Source organism: Helianthus annuus, chromosome 10, assembly GCF_002127325.2.
Source record: "Helianthus annuus cultivar XRQ/B chromosome 10, HanXRQr2.0-SUNRISE, whole genome shotgun sequence".
Classification (NCBI taxonomy): Eukaryota; Viridiplantae; Streptophyta; class Magnoliopsida; order Asterales; family Asteraceae; genus Helianthus; species Helianthus annuus.
In genome coordinates, this window is record NC_035442.2 from 3,247,546 (window position 1) to 3,268,380 (window position 20,835).

The following is a 20,835-nucleotide window of genomic DNA, read 5'->3' on the forward strand; positions in this document are numbered from 1 at the left end:
AAACCTAGCAGACTTTACACCGGGCCTCCGGCTGTAAGACATAGTCACCATATGGTCCACTCGACGGACTCGTAGGTAGGGCTCGCTACACCCAAATAGATCTATCACTCATTTCCCTCGGTCCTAACGCGAGGATTAATGGTCCTGAGAGTGCACCTACCCATTCACATGATCTAGAAGTACCCTTCCTTAGCTAACCATACCAAATAATAACGTTTGTAAACAGTTGTAACATGTACTTCACCCCCGAAGTTATAAAACCAAAAAAAGTTAAAAGAAAGGGGGGGGGGGTCATGAACTCACAGATTTGCGTCTCCAGTCACCGTAACTCAAGCTCTTCGGATAAACACGACTACCTACAACGTACTAATCTATTAGACGAACGGGCCGTGCCTTAGTATTAATATCTTTGAGTTACGATTCTTTTAGTGTCTTCGATGTTATTCCAAATTTTATAATCATTTGTTAAAATAATTAATATTTTAACTTAAATTATATTTATTAAATTTTTGGAATAATATTATATTTTTGGCTTGATACACTTCGGGTATTTTCACATTTATATCCTTCCCAAGGATGGGGGTATCTTTCACTTGTATATTTTTGCCTTATATCGGGGTCGTATTCTGGTGTGTATTTATACGTACGAGAATACGTATTTTTATTGAATTCATTAAGTATTCTTTATACTTAATTTTATATTAATTATTCCGAAATATTATCTTTAATAAAGATTCAATATACATTTCCAAATATATATTTAAGGGATATTACTTAGAAAAATTATTTATAATTTTTCTTTGGCAAAAATATTTGTAATTTCTCATAAGTTCAAATATAATATATTTTCAAGTCCAATTTAGAAAATTTATTTAAACTCATTTTTCTCCAAAAATGATATATTTCATATTTATTTGAGAAAATATATATTTCTCCCAAAAATATTGTATTTCATGTTCGTGTAAGAAAATATATTTTTCTTAAAAATAATATATCATTCTAAAATTTCGAGGAAAATATATATTTCATATTTATCAAAAATAATATATTTTTCCTTGTCAAAACATGATATATTCTTGTAGTAATTATAAAAATCATATTTTTGTTTCCTTGGTATCCAAAATATTATTTACCAAAATATGCTTTGTGAATAAATTCCGGAATATTTTGTAAGTCTTATTCCATAGTTCGGTTTCACTAATATTTTTTTGTGTAAATGCGTGAATTCATTTGTTGGAATTTTGGTAATATTTTGGATGGAAATTCTTGGTATTTTTGTGTGTTATATTATTTCAAGTCCTAAAATAATATAACTAATACACAAAGTATACAAATAATCACACACATGCGACTTCTAAATGTATATTTTCCTAATACATATTTAGTCACTTTTAGTTATGAAAACCAACCTCCAATAATTATATTTTTATATCAAAAATTATGGCAAAGCTTTTGTAGCAAACTTATGGTTTAAAATATACTTGTAAATATTTGTTTAAAAATATTTTTCTAAGTGTTTGTATTTTTTTAGAAAATTTTGCCATAGTTTCCCCTAAAAATGGAGGTTTCTATGCTTTCAAGCATATCATTTTCTTTTGTAAAAATCAACACAATCAATTCACAATCAACAATAAACAACCTTAACTTACCAATTTGCCAAAAATCATGCATTTTCTTGTAGTAACTTACTAGGGTTCTTAGTAAGTCTTGTTATCCTTTAAAATGTGACTAGTTCATTAAAAGCTTCATTCCTAAAGAAGTTAGATGTTTATAACTTCAAATCATATTTTCCAAAAATATTTCCTTATGTATTCTTCTTGTTACACAAGTGTTTCTACACTTGTTTAACCACTAAAAATAAGATTTGTTTATGTAAGAATCAAGATTTAATAAAACTCATATTTTCAACTTGGTTTCTTTGAAAGATCATTCATAAATCCTTAGATCTACATGATTAACAACTTACTTTGTTCATTATTTCTCAAGAAAACAAAGTATTCTTTCAAGTTCATGATCTTTATGTGGATGATCTATCATCCTACAACATTTCTACTTTCACATCTTGCTAGATTATGTTTTTAATCATGATCTAGCAAGAGCTTATGATGATCAACATCATTCCAACAAACAATCAATGATCAACAAGCATAACAACTCATATTCATCAAGATTAATTCATTAAACAAGCTTATGTTTATGTTTACTTCTTATGTTCTTTAGTGTTCTTCATGTTTTTCTTTATGATTCTTATTTAACCACTAAAAATGAAAGTAAAATGTATAGATCAAGACTCTTACCACTAGCGCAAGGCTAGGGATGATTGAAGAGTAGAAAACAAGTGGATAAAAGCAAACAAGAGAGGTTCTTCAAGCTTCACGGCCTCCAAGCTTCCTGACTTAGCTTCTTACACCTCTAGATCACCTTGGAATGTATGGAAGAAGGTTGAAAATGGAGGTGGTGTGGTGGTGTTGTGTGACCGAGAGTGGGAGAGGTGGGAAGGAGGAAGAAGATGTGAAGTCGGGTGTTGGTGATATGAAGAGTTAAGTTCCATAGGTTTATTTATAAATCCATCCTCATTGTTCATCCAATGTGTAATATGTAATTAAAAGTGTAGACAAGATCTTTTAAAACTGTCACACCCTCAAAATCCACTAGCGGAGTATCACCGCATGGAGGCGTGACTGACCAGGATCAAACCACCAATCATACTGAACAACGTAATTAATTAAATAAAACCCCACACACTATAATTGGTGTCCAAAAGAAAGTAACCAACTTTAAGTTAACAACGAAAGCATAAAATGTAAAACCCAAACATAAGTAATAAGTTCATAAAGTTTAATTGTTTAACATGGAATACGACTATCCATGTCCCACAACGATCACGCCTCCTCGTGCAAGCTCCATGAATACCTAACGACCTGCAAGGCATGTAACAACGAGTCAACAACAAAGTTGAGCGAGTTCACAGTTGGTTGTTTAGTTTTACAAGTTTGTTTTGAAAACCATAAGTTGTTTCATAAACCACGAGTTAACCAGTATCTTTGTTTCTCAATCCATATCCAAAATCAGTGGGGGCTTCCCCATGTGAACCACTAGACTGTTACCATATCGACAACTGACGAAAATAAGTTGTGCCCTACGTCAATGTCTATCATCATTGACTAAGTGCCCAGATCCATTAGTACACGACCGTCCTACCGGCACGGTGTGAGGCTTGTCAACCCTAATAGCGCTATTAGCTAATGACCCGCTCGCCATTGGCCCGACGATTAAGTCGATATAAAATGAGGGACTTCATTATAGAGTTTTGTCTAGTAAGTTGTAAGGTTGTTGTCCTACCCAAGGAGGACGAACGTACGTATTCTACCCAAGGAGAATACGCATGATTAACATTGGCATCCTACCCATGGAAGATGGAGGTACATATCCTACCTAAGGAGAATATGTAGGTTCTGTTTTAATTCTTTAACCCATTCCAACCACCGGGAATCCCATGCCTTAGAAAGTGTGTGAACTCACCTTGGTTTGCTCGGTATGCTAAATTACGTGCTCACAATAATCAGTCAAGGCCTATAGTATGCACGTATACACAATCAGTTTACGTTCGTAATGACTCGCATGCAAATCTAATATCACATAGTGTGCTTGGGAGTTAACATCATGTATCACGTAAACAGTTAATCAAATTCATACAATTCATGCTTCACATAAATGTTTTTCGCAGTTTATTCTAACATAGTTATCCATTAACATACTTAACAGAGTTAACAGACTTAACAGAGTTAACATACTTAACAAAGTTAACAGACTTAACAGAATTAACATACTTAACAGAGTTAACAGACTTAACAAAGTTACTGTGCTTGTTTCTAAATCCTGACGAACATTAGTGTTCATCGCGACTCCCTTCGGCGAAAACCCCCGGGCGAAATCCCATTTGGCGAAAACCCTCAGGCGACGAAATCCCAAGAGGGTTTTCATCGATCTTGTGTTTTCGTCGGGCAATGTCTTCGTCGGCCCTGGGTTTTCGTCGGCTACATCATCATCATCAATATCAGTTACGTACTACAGCAATCCTAATCATCACTAACAATTTCGACGGCTTCAACAAACAATCGTTCAATCAGAATAATTAATACAATCACATAAATTACTCAATCATCAGTACAACCAGAATCATCATCCAAGCATCATGTAATCAGAATCATCATTCACTTCAACATTTAGATATACATATATATCATCCAGTCGAACATGAGCAGTAGTATAAACAATCAGGTCTAGTCCGAATGATTTACAATAGAATCATCAAATCCTACCCATTAACCCAATGGACTAACAACCCGTTATAACAATCTCATCATCTAATCATGATCCACCCATTATTTCGAAACCGCAAGCAAGGTTTTCAATTAAACAGTTAATGAAGGTTTCAAGCAAATAATCATGCAAAGGTTAAACACTAACCAGAATAGAAAAACTAATGGGTTGATCGGGAAGAAAGGCTCCAAATGTTGCAGTTGTCGTCGCACAGGAGAAGAGTAGTTTAGGGTTTCCTAAAAGTGTTCTAACGTAACTGATCTCACAAGTTATATCGTAAACGTAATTGGGCCGGCCGAACATCCTTGGGCCAAAGCCACTCCTGACGAAAACACCTGATTTCGTCGAAGAGGTGGGTCTTTTCGTCGGGTGGGTGTTTTCGGGTGTTGGTGTTTTCGGGTGTGGGTGTTTTCGGCCAAGGCTCCAACTTTCTTCACAAGGTCTAAAATAAATAATTCACTACTATTATTAAATAACACTAACATAAATCCACATAACCAACTTATAAACTAATCACGGTACACAGTTTCAATGTAACGAACCACAAAACACAGTATGTAACAAGTAATGCATAAAGGAGAAACCTTGGAAACTCGAGTTGTTACATTATCCCCAACTTGAAAGAAATTTCGTCCCGAAATTTAGCACGTAGATATTGAGGAAGCTAGATAGGTTTTGTGTTTTCCTGGTTTTCCTGGGGTGTCACATCATCCCCCCGTTGGTTTGGAATTTCGTCCCGAAATTCCGCAGTGGCTTCAGCCTCAGTAGTGGTTGCGCTATTCTCAAACAACTGGGGATACTTGAGTTTCATTTGGTCTTCTCGTTCCCAGGTGAACTCTGGGCCACGACGGGAGTTCCAACGAACTCGAACAAGAGGTATTCTAGTGCGCTTGAGGATCTTAACTTCTCGGTCTGTGATTTCAACTGGTTCATCAACGAATCACAACTGACCGTCGATTGTGAGCTCCTTCAAAGGGACTATAAGGGTCTCATCTAACAGACACTTCTTCAGATTTGACACGTGGAATACGTTGTGAACTCCACTGAGTTCTTCAGGTAGATTCAACTTGTAAGCAACTTTGCCAATTTTCTCAATGGTTTCGAACGGTCCGACATAACGCGGATTGAGTTTGCCTCGTTTGCCAAAACGAGCTACACCTTTCCAAGGTGAGACTTTAAGTAGTACTCGATCCCCAACCTGGAACTCGAGTGGTTCCCTGCGCTTATCAGCATAGCTTTTCTGACGGTCACGAGCTGCCGCCATTCGTTGACGTATCTGAGCAATCTTCTCAGTTGTGTCTACCACAAGTTCTGGGCCTGTGATTTGGCTGTTACCAACTTCTGCCCAACAAAGAGGTGATCAGCATTTACGTCCGTACAATGCCTCAAATGGAGCGGCCTGGATACTGGTGTGGTAATTGTTGTTATACGAAAACTCCACCGAGGGAAGGTGTTTTTCCCAACCATTGCCAAAATCAATTACACTGCTCTAAGCATGTCTTCAAGGGATTGGATGGTGCGTTCAGACTGCCCAATCGTCTGAGGATGATAGGCGGTGCTCATGTCTAAACGTGAGCCAAAGGACTTGTGCATTGCTTGCCACAATTCAGAGGTAAAACGTGCATCACGATCGGAAATAATGGAGGTTGGCACCCCGTGCCTCGAAACCACTTCCTTCAAGTAAACGTCTGCTAAGGTGGAGAACTTGTCTGTTTCTTTGATAGCCAAGAAGTGTGCAGACTTTGTGAGTCGATCCACGATCACCCAAATGGTATCATTTCCGCGTTGAGATCTCGGCAGGCCAGTAACGAAATCCATGGAAATTTGCTCCCATTTCCATGTCGGGATCTCTGGTTGTTGGAGTAGGCCTAATGGTTTCTGATATTCGATCTTGACTCTCGCACAAGTCAAACATTTGCTGACGTAAGTTGCTATGTTGGCTTTCATGCTAGGCCACCAGTATGTAGTCTTTAAGTCGTGGTACATCTTATCTGAACCAGGATGTACTGAATATCGAGACTTATGCGCTTCATCCATCACAAGCTCGCGTAAGTTTCCATAAAGTGGGACCCAGATGCGTCCTGTAACGTAGTAAGCGCCGTCTTCCATTTGTTCTAATCGTTTCCTTGATCCACGTAAGGACTCAGCCCTGATGTTCTCCGCTTTCAATGCTTCAACCTGAGCATCTCGTATCTGAGTAGGAAGACTAGATTGGATGGTAAGTTGTAACGCTCGCACACGCTTATGTATAGTATCCTTTCGACTGAGGGCGTCGGCCACAACATTGGCTTTGCCCGGATGGTACTTGATCGCGCATTCGTAATCATTCAAGAGCTCGACCCATCGACGTTGTCGCATGTTTAACTCCTTTTGCTTGAAGAAATGCTCGAGACTCCTGTGATCGGTGTAAATGGTGCACTTGGTACCGTACAGGTAATGTCTCCATATATTAAGTGCGAAAACAACTGCTCCCAGCTCCAGATCGTGAGTAGTGTAGTTCCTTTCGTGAACTTTAAGGTGGCGTGATGCGTAAGCAATGACCTTGTCACGTTGCATCAACACGCAACCAAGTCCTTGGATGGAAGCGTCACAATAAACCACAAAATCATCTGTGCCTTCAGGCAATGAGAGGATAGGCACGCTACAAAGTCTATCTTTTAAGTGCTGAAATGCGGATTCCTATGCATCACCCCAACGATAGGTGACACCCTTCTGAGTTAGTGAAGTGAGAGGTTGTGCAATCTTGGAGAAATCCTTGATGAACCTTCTGTAGTAGCCCGCCAAACCCAAAAATTGGCGGATTTCTGTTGGTGTACGGGGTGCAGGCCAGTTCTTGATTGAGTCTACCTTGGATGGATCAACATGAATCCTATCCTTGTTTACCACGTGGCCTAGAAAATGGACTTCGCGAAGCCAAAAGTCGCATTTTGAAAACTTGGCATACAACTGCTCTGTTCGAAGGAGTTCCAAAATAAGTCGCAGGTGATGTTCGTGTTCCTCCTGACTCTTAGAGTAGATCAGGATGTCGTCGATGAAAACAATAACGAACTTATCCAGGTAAGGCTTGCACACCCTGTTCATAAGATCCATGAAGACCGCAGGTGCGTTTGTCAATCCAAAAGGCATAACCAGGAACTCGTAATGCCCATAACGAGTCCTGAACGCTGTCTTAGAGATATCCTCGTCTCGGACTCTCAGTTGATGGTAGCCTGACCTCAGGACAATCTTTGAGTAGAAACTCGACCCTTGCAACTGGTCGAATAAGTCATCAATGCATGGGAGAGGATAATGATTCTTCACGGTCACCTTGTTGAGTTCGCGGTAGTCAATACACATTCTTAAGGTACCGTCTTTCTTCTTCACAAATAACACTAGAGCTCCCCTAGGCGAAAAGCTAAGACGAATAAAACCCTTATCCAAGAGCTCTTGTAGTTGCATGGACAGTTCTTCAAGTTCTGCTGGAGCTAAACGATAAGGTGCACGAGCTATTGGCGCTGCTCCAGGAGCTAGCTCGATTTGAAACTCGACTTGTCGATGAGGCGGAAGACCAGGTAATTCCGCAGGAAATACCTCAGGAAAGTCGCGCACAATAGGAATAACTTCTATCTTATTTTCCTTCGAGGATGCATCAGAAACGAGGGCTAAATAGCAGTGTGGCCCTTTCGCAAACACTTCTGGGCCATAAGGAAAGAGATGATGCCCACAACAGCACCACTCTTGTCGCCATGAATCATGAGAGGTTCTTCACCAGAACGAGCAATATGGACGATTTTCTCCTTGCAAATAATCTCCGCTTGATGTTGAGATAACCAATCCATTCTAATGACGACGTCGAAACTACCAAGAACAATAGGAATAAGATCGATAGAGAAGGTCTGACCAGCTAAGACGAGATTACAACCGTTAACTATAAGTGTGGCTTCAAGACTTTTACCGTTTGCTAGCTCTACCATGTGTTTGGTGTTCAAAAGTGTTGGAGTGCGCTTAAGCATTTGGCTAACGTTTTGGGACACATAACTAGTATCGGCACCCGAATCAAATAAAACAGTAACAAAGAAATCGTCCAGAAGAAACTTACCCATCACAACGTTGGGATCGTTCCTTGCATCACCCTGACCAATCACAAAAGCTCGTCCCCTGGCACCATTTCCACCATTGTTTCCCCCGTTGTTACCCCCATTGTTGTTCCCATTCCCCTGATTATTGTTGTTCTGATTCTGGTTCAACTGGGGGCAGTTTCTCGTGAAGTGACCTTCAGCACCACACTGATAGCATCCCCTGTTACCCTGCTGTTGCTGCTGCTGATTCTGTGGAGCTGGTGGCTGTTGTTGACGATTCTGATTTGCTGGTCATACGCTCCTGCAATCCTTAGCTTCATAACCAAGCTTGTTACACCTCAGACAACGACCCTTATTGCATGGCCCACTATGATGCTTGTTGCATCGGTTGCACTTGGGGTGGTTTCCTCGGTATCCACCCTGCCCTTGACTACCAGAAGATTGCTGACCCGGACTCTGGTAGTCATCAGTCTTTCGCTGCTGAGACTGAGCTGACGTTGAACCCTTGCTTGAGACTCCATCCCATTTGCGCTTGTTATCGCTGGGGGCATCAGAAGTAGTAGTAGCAGTAGTAGCACCAATACGCTTGGGCAGCCTGTTCTGCTCGACTGCCTGATTAGTGAGACGAGGAGCCAGATGGATAACTTGCTGGATAGTGGTGAGGTTCGCTGTAGTCACATGACTCTGGATCTCTGGCAATAAACCTTTGAGGTATAGCTCGATACGCTTGATAGGAGGATCCACCATAGTAGCACACAAGATAGCCAGCTCGTTCGATCTTTTCGTGTATGCTTCTATTTCCGACCCCGTCATCTTTAAGTTGTAAAACTCTACTTCCAGTTTGTGGATGTCATCACGATTACAGTACTCTTCCTTGATCAACTCCTTAAATCGTTCCATGGGGTGGCATTAGCAGCAACCAACCCCAGCATTTGTACCTGAGCGTTCCACCACGTGAGCGCTACACCTTCAAGAGTACCAGTAGCATACTTCACCCTACGAGCCTCAGAGCATTCACACATCTCGAAAACATATTCGAGCTTCTCAAACCAGTGGAGGAGGCCTACAGCTCCTTCAGTGTCGTTGAAAGTAGTAGGTCGACAGTCCATAAAAGTTTTGAAGGTACACACAGGAGGCTGGGCATGTTGACCTGTCATGCGAGTAAGAAGAGACAAGGTTAAGCACAAGTGTTGGTTTACGAGAGTAGGATCTAAAGATCCTAGAGTAAGTTGCAATGGCAGGTTATACCTCCCGCCTGAGCAGCTGCGAGTGCTGCAGTAACTTGTTCATTGATTAAAGCCGTCAGCTGGGCTTGAGTTAGGTTGATATGTCCACTCATGATCTTCATATCAAAGGAAACACGAGTGAGAAAAGTGTCGCGAAAGTGCGATGACAGAAGAGAGTAAGCACACATGTGTTTCAAACAATAGTTGCTACATTTATCTAAGCATACAGTGAATGATGTATTATGTAACTAACAGGTAGGTAATATAAACATAAACCATATCACCAAGAATGTTGAGTCTTGCACATGGAGCGAAGCGTCGTTGTGGATCGTTGAGTACTGTACAGGTTATAGTCTGGTTTTGTCAAAAAAAAACTTTTCCCCTTTTCAAAACCAAGTTCACTATAACCAATGGCTCTGATACCAATCTGTCACACCCCCAAAATCCATTAGCGGAGTATCACCGCATGGAGGCGTGACTGACCAGCATCAAGCCACCAATCATACTAAACAACGTAATTAAGTAAATAAAACCACACACAATATAATTGGTGTCCAAAAGAAAGTAACTAACTTTAAGTTAACAGTGGAAGCATAAAATGTAAAACCCAAACATAAGTAATAAGTTCATAAAGTTTAATTGCTTAACATGGAATACGACTATCCATGTCCCACAACGATCATGCCTCCTCGTGCAAGCTCCATGAATACCTAACGACCTGCAAGGCATGTAACAATGAGTCAACAACAAAGTTGAGCGAGTTCACAGTTGGTTGTTTAGTTTTACAAGTTTGTTTTGAAAACCATAAGTTGTTTCGTAAACCACGAGTTAACCAGTATCTTTGTTTCCCAATCCATATCCAAAATCAGTGGGGGCTTCCCCATGTGAACCACTAGACCGTTACCATATCGACAACTGACGAAAATAAGTTGTGCCCTACATCAATGTCTATCATCATTGACTAAGTGCCCAGATCCATTAGTACACGCCCGTCCTACCGGCACGGTGTGAGGCTTGTGAACCCTAATAGCGATATTAACTAATGACCAGCTCGCCATTGGCCCCGCGATTAAGTCGATATAAAAATGAGGGACTTCATGATAGAGTTTTGTCTAGTAAGTTGTAAGGTTGTTGTCCTATCCAAGGAGGACGAACGTACGTATTCTACCCAAGGAGAATACGCATGATTAACATTGGCATCCTACCCATGGAGGATGGAGGTACATATCCTAACGAAGGAGAATATGTAGGTTCCCTTTTAATTCTTTAACCCATTCCCAACCACCGGGAATCCCATGCCTTAGAAAGTGTGTGAACTCACCTTGGTTTGCTCGGTATACTAAATTACGTGCTCACAAATAATCAATCAAGGCCTATAGTATGCACGTATACAAAATCAGTTTACGTTCGTAATGACTCGCATGCAAATCTAATATCACATAGTGTTCTTGGCAGATAACATCATGTATCACGTAAACAGTTAATCAAATTCATACAATTCATGCTTCACATAAATGTTTTTCTCAGTTTATTCTAACATAGTTATCCATTAACATACTTAACAGAGTTAATAGACTTAACATAGTTAACATTCTTAACAGAGTTAACAGACCTAAGAGAGTTAACATACTTAACAGAGTTACTGTGCTTGTTTCTAAATCCTGACGAACATTAGTGTTCGTCGCGACTCCCTTCGGTGAAAACCCCCGGGCGAAATCCCATTTGGCGAAAACCCTCAGGTGACGAAATCCCAAGAGGGTTTTCGTCGAGCTTGTGTTTTCGTCGGGCAATGTCTTTGTCGGCCCTGGGTTTTCGTCGGCTACATCATCATCATCAATATCAGTAACGTACTACAGCAACCCTAGTCATCACTAACAATTTCGATGGCTTCAACAAACAATCGTTCAATCAGAATAATTAATACAATCACATAAATTACTCAATCATCAGTACAACCAGAATCATCATCCAAGCATCATGTAATCAGAATCATCATTCACTTCAACTTTTAGATATACATATATATCATCCAGTCGAACATGAGCAGTAGTATAAACAATCAGGTCTAGTCCGAATGATTTACAATAGAATCATCAAATCCTACCCATTAACCCAATGGACTAACAACCCGTTATAACAATCTCATCATCTAATCATGATCCACACATTATTTCGAAACCGCAAGCAAGGTTTTCAATTAAAGAGTTAATGAAGGTTTCAAGCAAACAATCATGCAAAGGTTAAACACTAACCGGAATAGAAAAACTAATGGGTTGATCGGGAAGAAAGGCTCCAAATGTTGCAGTTGCCGTCGCACAGGAGAAGTGTAGTTTAGGGTTTCCTAAAGGTGTTCTAACGTAACTGATCTCACAAGTTATATCGTAAACGTAATTGGGTCGGCCGAACATCCTTGGGCCAAAGCCCACTCCTGACGGAAACACCTGATTTCGTCGAAGAGGTGGGTGTTTTCGTCGGGTGGGTGTTTTCGGCCAAGGCTCCAACTTTCTTCACAAGGTCTAAAACAAATAATTCACTACTATTATTAAATAATACTAACATAAGTCCACATAACCAACTTAGAAACTAATCACGGTACACAGTTTCAATGCAACGAACCACAAAACACAGTATGTAACAAGTAATGCATAAAGGAGAAACCTTGGAAACTCGAGTTGTCACAAAAACAATCTAATAAAATCTACATGTGGGGCCACATGTAACCATGTATAGGTGGGGGGGTCTTAGGCTAGGTTGTAATGTTATGGTTAGATCATGGTTGGAATCCAAGTGTCTAGTTACGTGTTTTAGTTATTAGATATTTTTAGGAGATGTTATGATGTTTGGGGGACCATAACTAGCTTGGTAATGCTAAAACAGTGTTTCTAGTGAAAATTTGATGTTTCGGGTAGTGTCCGGTTGTTTGGTTGGTTACTGGTTCGTTAAAGTGCTAAACTACGCAGTTTAGTGTATTTTATGTTTCTTTTTGTGACACTTTTGATTCCCGGCACTTAGGAAAGCATTCAGGACCATTTTACCATTTTTCTGCATAATATTAGTGTGTTAATTTGCTGAATTTTGCTGAATTCAGCACTTTGGGTGAGTGTTAGGCACTTTCCGGCACTTAAACTTATCACTATCAAGGCAGTTTTATGATCCTTACTTTCCTACGCACTATACTAGTGTAATACTTAGTTTCTGGCTCATTCTGTGTCTAAATGCACTGTCTGTCTATGTGCTGAGTTCTGTCAGCATTTTCCTGTCTTATCCTATAACTATGCTAACTATACTTAATGCATCATTTAAGGCAATACAGCTTTCATGCAGTAATGACATGACATTAAACAATATTTGATGCACATGCATGTATTAAGCAGAAATCAGAAAGCAGTTAATTGAAATTTAACACAATCATTAAGCACTTAATCATTGTTAATTAATTGTCCGGATACCTGGATTTTTTACAGTTGTCACATTCTCCCCCTGTTAAGAAAATTTCGTACTCGAAATTTGTACTACCTTAACTCCTTAGGGTTATGTCATGCATGTATGAATCTGAATAACGCCACAGTAACTAACCACAATACCGAATCAAGACCTATTGAATCAGCTGAATCCAAGGACATCTTCCTATACTAAGAATCCAATGGTTATAAGGTATGTCTCTCAGAATTTGGCATCAAGGGATACGAGTTGTATAGGTGTAACATCGGATGTCACTTACATCATAGGGGTCAAATAAAAGAGGAGTTCTGACCAATAGAATTTCAACAGATTGTTTACAACACGCAAACGAATTTTAGAAACAATAACATCCGCTAGATGAACTCAAAATCAGCAACTCGAATATGATAGTAACATGAAAATGATCCGTCAACCTTCGAACAAATAAACGAATGAAATTAGGATGTTGACATTATTGAATTACGGGAAGACATCGAAATGGAATATAATCGAATCCGATGTATCAATGTCTTAATTCATAGTCGCACTAAGAATGTTTTAAAGACAAAGTAAAAATATGGGTAGATGCGTGTGAAACGATTGACCATGACTAGCACAAGCTACAAGTTTGTAACGATACCACAAGGTGTCGTGGTTGACCATAATAGCGGTGACCGAACAAGTTCACCGTGTTTGAAATCAAATGAAAGTGTAATAAAGCGAATCTGAAAATGTGATTCAAACGGTATCGCAGAATTTTCAATTGAATATGGAACACCAAAGAACTTACTGTTTTTTATTGAAGAAGAAAAGCAATAAATACTGCAAGGCATTCGATTGAAAGAACCGCTAGGAGGTACACTGGGATATAAAATGAATTTATGTACCATTGTCTTAGCACACGATTGTGTTAAGACCGCTTTAATCATGATAAAACAGGACGGATTTAGAGCAAATCAATAAATAGACAATTAAATCCGTGTATGAGATACGTAAACGAGCTTAGCGCAAGCTTCAATCTAGTGAAAACATCACCACAAGGTGTCGAAAGCAACAAACGACTTAATGGAGTCGTAGACCAAACAAGTCTACTACGACTCGAAACAAAAGAAGCTCTTGCAGAAATGAATTTGAATATGATGCCCTCAATACATCATATGATGTCTTGAATTGAAGACGCGAAATGGACAAGTTCAAGCAATTAAACTTGGTTTTAGCGAAATTTGACAATAAATACATGTATCGACAAGGGAATTTTGGCATGGTTACAAGGATAAACCATGTATATAACTGAAAAGAAATGAAATTTCAAGAAAGAGTATTGACTTGAAAGCAAAGGAGCCGACAATTTCAATAATGTAGGTTATTTGAATCATAATTCATCAATTAGCTTTTAGCAAAATAACATTTGAACTTGGATGAGACGCTCATTCGAAACGAAACCACATGTGTAACAAATGGTGCATGCGTAACATAGGAGTTTCCAAGTAATGAAACAATGAGCATTTGTTAAAATGAAGAAATAATCAAGTATCGAGATAAAAGAGTGTTTACTTTAATGAAGGGAATTGACGCGACACAACTACCATTAAGAGGAGTAGAGACGCAATAATTTACTCGCTAGAAGCAAAAGTGGGAATTTTAATGAAAGAAATTGAGTACTTTACCCGTTTGGCTAACTAAAATAGCTTACACGACGAAATGATAGGGTTTTCCCGAGTTAATAGAAGTGGTTCCTAAGCGATAACCTTTAATGAGTTCCGACCTACGCTCCTGGTAGTTGATGCACATACGAATGCTATTGTCCTTCGTCTCTGATGAACAACACTGTAGCTCCCCAAGACGAGAAGCTTGGTCTATTAACTTCCATCTCTAGCAACTCCTGAAGCTGCGCTGACAATCCTTGCATCTTTGAAAGGGTAAGTCGATAAGGTGTCTAAGCTACAGGCGTGGCACCTGGAACCAAGGCGATGTGGAATTCGACTCATCGCTGAGGGGGTAATCCTGGCAAGTCTTCGGGGAAGACTTCAGGTTATTCCCTTACCTCAGGGGTATCTTCGAGCTTCGGTGCTTCGGCTTCTTGGCCCACGACATGAGCCAAGGAGGCAATGCACCTTTACGCAAAACTTCTGTGCCTTCATACAATTGGCAATCTGTTGGGGCGCATTCTACTTATCTTCACGAATCACGATCGTCTCTTCTTTTGCCATCGGGGTGCGGATAATCTTCTCCTGGCACGCAATCTCTGCACGAGCACTTGGCAATCCATCCATCCTAACTATGACGTCGAAACTTCCCAACTTACTGGCAGAAGATCTATCGAAACTCACATTCCCCAAGCTTTACAACGCAGTCCCTAATCACTCCTTAGGCTTCTACTAGCCTCTCACTAGTTAGTTCTATCGGATAAGGGATGTCTAACTTACTTGCTACTAAACCAAGTATACTCTTAAACTCTAGAGATGCGAAGCTAAAATTGGCATCAGTACCTAACAGCACAAATGCATAACGTTGACTAATATGGGTCGTACCGATGACCATGTTTGGATCCTGGCGTGTTTCTCTAGCTCCGCTGTTAAGCTTTCATCCACGTCTCTGAGTGTTTTTAGGGCAATATTTTCTGAAATGCTTTTTGCTTCCACAGTTAAAACAACCTTGAGCATGTTTTTGTTTGTCACTCTTCCAGCCTTGGTAGTTGCTGTTGTCGCTGTTCCCTTCGTGATTCTTGCTGCCATCTTGGCCTTCATTTCCACATTCAGTACCATGCCTACAAGTCTCCTTGGGATGCACCCTATTGCCACAGTTATCACATTTTCCATATTTACATCGCCCGACATGGTAACGTAGACAATTGTCGCACTCAGGTAGGAGACCCATATACTCTTTTCCTTTTTTGGCCTTCTTCTTGTTATTCGCCCAAGTACCCTTCTTGAAATTTGCGAGCTTCCTCTTGTTATCTCCAGATGGCTCCACAGGGATCTCCTTTTTCTCCTCCGAGGTGGAAAATTTTCCTAGTCTAACCGCTTCTTCGGTGAGCGCCATACTTAAGTCGATAGCATCGGTGATTGTTGGAGGTTTAGATGTTGTCACCAGGCTTAGAATCTGAGGTGCCAATCCCCTGATAAAACGTTCGATCCTCTTAAACTCTGGTTCCACTAGGTATGGAACAACTTGTGATAAATCGTGAAATCTCTACACATACTCGGCTATCTTTGGACCTTCCATTTTCAAGTTCTAAAGTTCAGTCTCCAACTTCTGGACTTCTGCCCTTGAGCAATATCTCTTACGCATCAGCTCTTTCAGTTCGTCCTACGTCAAAGCATATGCAGCAGTCTCGCCCAACGTCTGAACCTGAAGGTTCCACCATGACAGAGCCCCATCCAGAAACAGTCCAGCTATGTACGTGACCTGATGCTCTGGGGCGTATTTTCTCAAACGCAAAACATATTCCGTATTCTCAACCCAGCGCACGAAGGCTATGGCACCCCCAGTGTCGTCGAAGTCTCGGGGCTTGCAGCTCAAGAACTGCTTGTAGGTGCAGTCTGCGACATAAGCAACATCATTCACATAGGGAATTAGCAAAGCACTCTTGGAAATGTCCAAACTTTTTGTAATGCGTCTTGAGTGACTAAACATTACCGTTGGGTGGGTTATTTCCTGAGGTACCTCCGCTGCATTCGGAGCGAAGGACCTCGTGCTGTGCGATGGCCTGTGAGATGCGCTCTTGTAATTCCGCCTTTGTCGTCGACAGAGGGTTGTTGGTATTGAGGTTCCCTTGAATCGACATATTCTAAGAAGAAGAACGGCTAGGTCAGGTCTTACTAAGGACACAAACACATAAGTCTCTACTTAACGAATAAGACCTAGGAGGTGTGTATATATATGTATATAAGCAATCGTCATAGCAAGCAATCTTATAACATCACAATTATAGCACAAACATGTAGATGGGAACATATTTACTGAGAACATAACAGGCAAACACGTAGCATCATAATTATAGCACACACATGCAGATCATCAACGTGCTTAGCGAAGACGTAGCGACTGAGCTCTCATTATTTACCGACTATAATCACATTGTCTACAAAGTGCATCACATCAAAAGGGATACAGGGTCACCCTACCCTTGTCCTATAGTATATCAGTGTATCGAAATCGCGAGGTCAAAAGTAGTCTTCAAAAGTCTCCACAATCTCAGCTCATTAGTAGTGTCTTTAGCCCAAAGTAATGCAATCCGCATAAAACCAAAAGCTAACTATACTGACGAACTGAGGTGGAGAAGGGAAGAAAAGCAAACTGCTAACGCGTGCGAGCTCCTCCTCGAGTTTGTATACACGTCGAAGTAAGTAACTGATCTGCTGCTTGATAGCGAAGAAACGATCATCCAAAACAGGGTGGAGGACATGGTGTCAACTCAAACTCCAAAACTCTACGACTCAAAACCTCAAACAGTAGCTGAAGTAACAAGAGCAACTCATCTTGTGTGTAGCCTCCATAATGTGAGGGATGGTAGGGGTCTGTGATTAGCATAGTGTATGGTAGGAACCATCGGAATGGCTCGTCCATCGGTGAAGTATTGAAAGGAGCAAACGGTGCGGCCTGTGAGGTCGGGGAAAATGTTGTCGTAGCAAAAGGATCGTCATGTGGGTGTTGACCTGGAGTACCTTCCCGGGGTGCGGGTAAAGCGATAGGCATGTCGGTGCAATGGACTTCGGTCTCCATAGGGGGAAAAGGAGCAACATCAGCGGGTGCAGGCAGGGGAATAAATAGCTTAACAAAAGGAGGATCAATAGTGTAGGAACTGGATCAGGTATAAGGGGTGCAATGTCTGGTAAATCAAAAGAAACATGGTTAGGATCAGGAATCGGCTCAAGATCAATAGGTGCAACAACAGGCTGACCCAAAAAGGAACAGAAGCTAGCTCAAGAGCAGGCTCTGGGTCGTGTGGAGGTGTGGGATCTCGGGTAGGTAATAGTGCAACAGTCATAGCGGTGTCGTCGTCCGAGTCGGTAGCAACGCGCTGCAATCCGGCCGTCTGCAAAGCTGAAGGTGTCACAGACTCAAAGGAGTCTGTAATCGGGTGTATACTAGAATCAGAGGAAATCTCAATAACAGGGATCTCAAAAAGTGGAATAGCAACAACGTCCTCGTCTAGATCTCCATCACCATAGGCATCGTCAGAAGGACCATCAAGCATATCATCGTCAACATCAATCAAATCGTCAAAAGGCAAGTCCTCGAGAGGAATGGCCACTAAAGGAATGGGAGCGAGGATCGGTGCCACGACATGCTCACCATCGGGATGATCGATGATAAAATGATCATGGGCAGGAATGGGAATAACAAAAGGATCCTCGTCTGGAATGCCATCAGTAGTCGGTAATTCATTTCCCAAGTCGGGCAACGCGAACGGCTGCAAGTCGTCGTCGGACATCATCTCCAGGTCACTCTCTGAATCTGAGGTGAAGATCTCCGGATCTGACATAATCACGTCGTCGGAGACTACTGCCATGGGATCATGGTCGCCGGGCAATCCGCTATCAGGTGAAGACATAGTGTCCGTAACAAACGTTCACAATATATGCACATATTTAACTACTATCATCATACAATCAAAGATGATGAAATCATGTAATCAAGTATCCTACCTAGTCTCCCAGACTAAACCACCCAGTCTCCCAGATTGAACTACCTAGTCTCCCAGACTAAACCACCCAGTCTCCCAGACTGAACTACCTAGTCTCCCAGACTAAACTACCCAGTCTCCCAGACTGAACTACCTAGTCTCCCAGACTAAACTACCCAGTCTCCCAGACTGAACTACCTAGTCTCCCAGACTAAACCACCCAGTCTCCCAGACTGAACTACCTAGTCTCCTAGACTAAACCACCCAGTCTCTCAGACTGAAACACCTAGTCTCCCAGACTAAACCAACCAGTCTCTCAGACTGAAACACCTAATTTCCCAGACTAAACCACCCAGTCTCCCAGACTGAACCACCCAGTCTCCCCGACTGAACCACCCAGTCTCCCAGACTGAAACACCCAGTCTCCCAGATTGAAACACCCAGTCTCTCAGACTGAACCATAAACATAGACCTTGAAATGTGTTTCGTGTATTTTCTTTTTTAAAAAAAATGTTTGTTTCTTGGATCTAGACGTTTCGTGTATGCAATGAAAACATGTTGGAAAAATATTTTCGTGGGAGCCCTAATGATTGTAGTCTAGACTCGAGAAGGAATCCTAGTTCGCTACAATCGAAGCTCTGATACTAAACTGTCACACCCTGACTTTTGCGGAAGCGTGATTTGGTGTGACTTGCTTAATATCATTGCATTCAACCATAACAAACAACTATATGATAAATCCAAGATGTTCATCCATTGATTTAATTTTGAAACATTACAACACCATTGATTTAACCCCAAAAACACAGACTTTGTATTCAAAATAAAATACCAACAGGTTTTAAGTTCCATAAGGACTTTTCAAAAGACACTAAAGATAACCAAGCTTTGAAACATGTATCCTATCCAGGATAGGATACACATTAAAAACCATTCGACACCGGATGACATCTTTTATTCCAGACAACACTTGTAACTTTAACGCCCGGCAGATCCATACTTAATTTCCTGAAATACATGTAGTTTGAAAACATCAACAAAAGTTAAGCGAGTTCATGTGTGTGTTTGTAAATAGACCTTTAAAACATTTGTAAGTATATTTGTATGTACTTTGATGTGTGTTGGTGTGTATATAATTTAGATATATAATTAAGCCCTTTTTACACCTTTAGCCAAGTTTTAAATTTATAAAACACAATATTCACTAACACTAAACACACATATGGGCAAGTGCACCCATCGTGGACGTAGTATAGTGTTGGTAAGATACCGAGGTCGTCCAAGGACACAAGAGCTTTTAATACCGGTTTATCCTCAACGTCTAATCAAATCAAAAAGTGAGAAAAATGTTTTTAAACTAAGAAAATAAAAACTAACTAAATGCTGAAAAATAAAAATAAAATAAAACAGATAGACAAGATGAATCACTTGGATCCGACTCGTGTATTAGTATAACCTTTGATTATTTTCGCACTTTTGCACTTGTTTAAGAGATTATCTTAGTTATTGTAGTAGGCCCCTCTTTTGAAGGCGACGTTACCCTCAACCCAGTAGTTTGAGTCAGCAAGGATACAATCCTAAAGGGTCGGATTATTGGAAGATAATGAATTAAGTTATTAATGCAAATTATGGTAGGCCTCGCTTTTGGCGGTGACGTTACCCTCGACTAAGTAGTCTGAGTCAGCAGGGATACAGTCCTAAATAGCCGGGTTATAGTATTAATAGTAGTTAACTTATGAGGGGGTCAAAGAGTTTGGATCCCCGCCATCCAATACCTATGGGCATTGAAGGAGATCCTACTAAATTTGACCCAGGTCCCAAGCAGGACCTCTAAACGCTGAACAAGGGCAAGACCCTTACCGAACCGTTCCCTTAACCCCCGACCAGGTAGCCAACATACCTCCATATAGACCGTGGAGATATGAATGGTGAAAATCTTTTATTTTATATAGACAGTAAAATAATGCCAAGACACCACGGACAATTGATAAGGAAAGATCACCTTCAACATAAGCAACTAGTTATTAAAGTCATTAATACAAAACCAAATAAAAAGTGCAAAAGATTAAAAATAAAAAGTATCATACTAAACACTTGTCATCACCAGGTGATGTAAGAGACTTAGGCAAACATGGCCTTGATTGTCAAGAACTCTTAC